The sequence below is a fragment of the Halictus rubicundus genome, chromosome 14 (genome assembly GCF_050948215.1).
Source record: "Halictus rubicundus isolate RS-2024b chromosome 14, iyHalRubi1_principal, whole genome shotgun sequence".
Lineage (NCBI taxonomy): Eukaryota > Metazoa > Arthropoda > Insecta > Hymenoptera > Halictidae > Halictus > Halictus rubicundus.
The window spans coordinates 2,213,352-2,216,972 of NC_135162.1; positions in this window are offsets into that span (position 1 = coordinate 2,213,352).

Below are 3,621 nucleotides of genomic sequence, written 5' to 3' on the forward strand. Positions count from 1 at the left end.
AGATGCAGAAGAAAACGCAGAGGAGACAATGGAAGTAATGAGAAACAGCATGAAAAAGGTTATAAGGAAGCAAGCAAGAGAAAATACCTTACAGAAGTGGCAAGAGAAATGGGATAATGCGACGGTGGGAAGATGGACTCACCGACTCATCCCAGATATAGAGAAATGGATTAACAGAAAACATGGCGAGCTAAACTTTTATATAACTCAAGCCCTTACGGGGCACGGCGTTTTTAATAATTTCAGGAAAAGAATAGGTAAAGCAGCCTCTGACGAGTGTTGGTATCATCACGCAGTCCCCGATACACCGGATCACACACTCGTTGCATGCCTCAGATGGAAGGAAGAACGAAAACCACTGGTGGATGCATTAAAAACCAGGCCAGAAAACCTCACTATGGAAATCATCATGGAGGGGATCCTGGCGGAGGAAAGGACCTGGATAACATTTGCAAACTTCTGTAAGGACATCCTGAGAAAGAAGGAGGAAGAAGAGAGAAAAAGAGAAAAGGATCTCAGGGACAATCCGGTAACGAGGGACACCGAGGAAGACCTGGAATCAGCTGACGCCGAGAGGATGATAGAATTATAATGAAGTTAAGCAGACTTTCCTTTGTATTACATAAGACAGTTAAGAATTTTAAACTAAATAAGACCATAAAGGCGCTAAGATGTTTGTTTTCCCCGTGTTGCAGCTCACTCTGGTGTGGACGGGGGAGGGGGAGGAGGACGAGGAAGAGGAAGACGGGACGGGACATGTGACCACGCGGGAGAAAACAAGGAGATCTCTGAGTCAACTGATGCCTGTGAATATGCGGACTCCGCGGGGCCGGGCTAGGCCGACATACGGGATACTTACCTTGGATGACCTCCAGCAGACTCACGGGTACTCGCTTCAGTGGACTCCACCTGACGTCCGTCTCTCCCCCCTCCCCCCGGCCCGCCTGATGGAGGGTTGCAGCAGGGGAGCAGCATCGAAACACACCTGAAACAGAAAGAGAAATGTAAGGACCAGCGGCATAGTGCTTGCTGCAAGCGTTGCAGCGGCACAGGCGCAATTACCCGCATAGGGCAGGGTTCTGCAGTAACTGAGAGATAGTTGAACTAGGATAATGTAGATCACTGTAAAAACATAGCAGTTGCCTGTAAAAGATCGATAAGGTAGGACGCTTATAAGGTAGTTTCCTACCCAAGTGCCGATAACCAGTAGATACGGTGTAGGGAGTATCGTTGACTCCCTAGTGCATCCGCTAGGCGACGCAGCGGGCGCCAATAAATAGGAGCACGACTCTATGTATCTAGGGATTTTCCCCGAGACACGCTCGGCGTCCTCCCTAGGCACCAGTCGCACTGAGTCTGCCGCCACGTGCAGATACAAATAAAGTTCCTCTTGCCAACATACACGTGCCTAGTTCTTAACCTGGATGGTAGGCCCCATACCTACAACGGTATAGGCTTAGCAGGGGCTGGTTAACCAGCGGCGTATTGCTTTCGCATATACAACAAAATGGCCGACAAAGCCAAGCACGCGTGGCGGCTCATATTTTTATTAATTTTGATAGGATAGAACGATCATTTGGAAGCCAAAATGTGAACATGACGCTTTTTTGAGACGACCAATCATTGGAGACCAGAATTAACCTATAAAAGGAACTAAATAATAAGATAGTTTTAGGATGTAAAAAACCTGAAAAAAATATAAGAATTAGAAAATTAGCATTATTTAACTGACTAAAGACCTCTTAGTACTTTTTCAAAAATGGCCTTATTACACTAGAAAAAACGCTTTTAAAATCCAAACCAAGAGTAAAAAGCAGGTTTAAGTATAATTAAGACCTGTAATTAACATAAGAAACGAAAACCTAAAAACTAGTTAGGTATAAATGTACCCTTCGTACTTGTTCTGAAAAGCAATTGTGACGGGTATCCGTCGGGGGTGGAGGGAGTGCCGACTCAGCCGGCTGCCAGGGGTCGGTAGTGCCTCGAGGAGGAATATAACTGGTAGTCGGTTTCTGGTAGAATCCTCGTGTTTATTATCCGTATTCTTACTATTTACAGTGGGTGCCCACAGGTGGCGTGATTGCGGCGGTATCGCGGCGGATCGGTAGCGCGGCGGATCGGTAGCGCGGCGGCACGGTATCGCCTCGACGTCGGGGAGTCGGTCAGGGGGTCGCAGGACGGTCCCGCAGGCTTGCGCCCCTCGGGGGAGGGATTCCGGCCCGTTTGCACGGTGCCGGCTCGGACGAGTTTCCCGTAGGCTTGCGCCCCTCGGGGGAGGGATTCCGGCCCGTTTGCACGGTGCCGGCTCGGACGAGTTTCCCGTAGGCTTGCGCCCCTCGGGGGAGGGATTCCGGCCCGTTTGCACGGTGCCGGCTCGGACGATTTTCCCGTAGGCTTGCGCCCCTCGGGGGAGGGATTCCTGCCCGTTTGCACGGTGCAGGCTCGGATACGGGAACGAGGGTGTCTGGCGGAAACGGTGGCTTCGGTAGGAACGGGGTACGGTCGGGTTGGAGGTACAGCGGAGGGCTTACTCGGCGGTCGCTCTCGGTCTCGCATGCCTGGCCTCAACTGCCCCGATTTCTGCTTCTCGCGGCCTACTTATCCTTCCCACCGCTCACTTCCACTCGCGAGCAGCCGGCTCGTCGCGGCGGCCACCTCGCGGCCGCGACGAGAGGCTGTGCTCGGCCGCGGTCTCGGCGCGCTCGCTGGGAGTGGGGCGGTGGGAGGCGCGGTGTTAGGCGGGGAAGTCGCGGGCCTTAGCTATACCCGTTACATCCCCCTCCTACTTCGGGGCGCGAGACTTCCTCGCCGGTAACTATTTACATATTTACAGTGTCAACGGTATGTACACGGCTTTCTTTTTTTTTTTTCTTTCTTTTTTTTTTTTTTTTTTTTTTTTTTTTGACTAAACGGCTTATGGACTAACGGCTTAACGGCTAATGGCTTATGAACTAACGGTTTTGACGGCTTACGAACTAACGGCTTAACGGCTAACGGCTTATGAACTAACGGTTTTGACGGCTTACGAACTAACGGCTTAACGGCTAACGGCTTATGAACTAACGGGGTATCCTACGTGGTAACTTAAATTACTATTTACAACTGTACATTTGACGTTTTATGGTCCGGGTGGTTGGCCTGACGTCCATTTGAACGTCATGTTCAATATCCCTCCGCGGGATAGTCGGAGGTAGACCCACCCTCCTGGGATCGGCAGGCGGTGGCGTTCCCCCGGCGGTAGCTGGTCCAGGCGGAGGTTGAAGCTGTTTGGCCGGCCTGCGTCCTCCATCACCGAGGCCGGCAATCGTCGTCCCTCTCGTTGGACGCCTCCCGGTGGTTGCCCTCCTTGTATTCCCTGCAGGGCCGTCGTTCCCCTCTGCTCGGCTGGTGGTCTGCCTGACTGTTCGCCTGGCCCGGTTGGCGGCGCTGGTGTGGGTACGGCTGGAGGTGTCGGTACCGTAACTGTATATTGGGCCAGGAGTTCCTCCAGCTCCCGGAGGGTGTCGTCCGTGTCGGTGGACGCCGTCGGTGTTGTCCCCACGTGGTGGCCGGTGGGGCCTACTGCTTGGCCCACCGCTGGTGGTGGCCCTCCGGGCGTTGTGGCCTCCGTCCCGCTTTTTT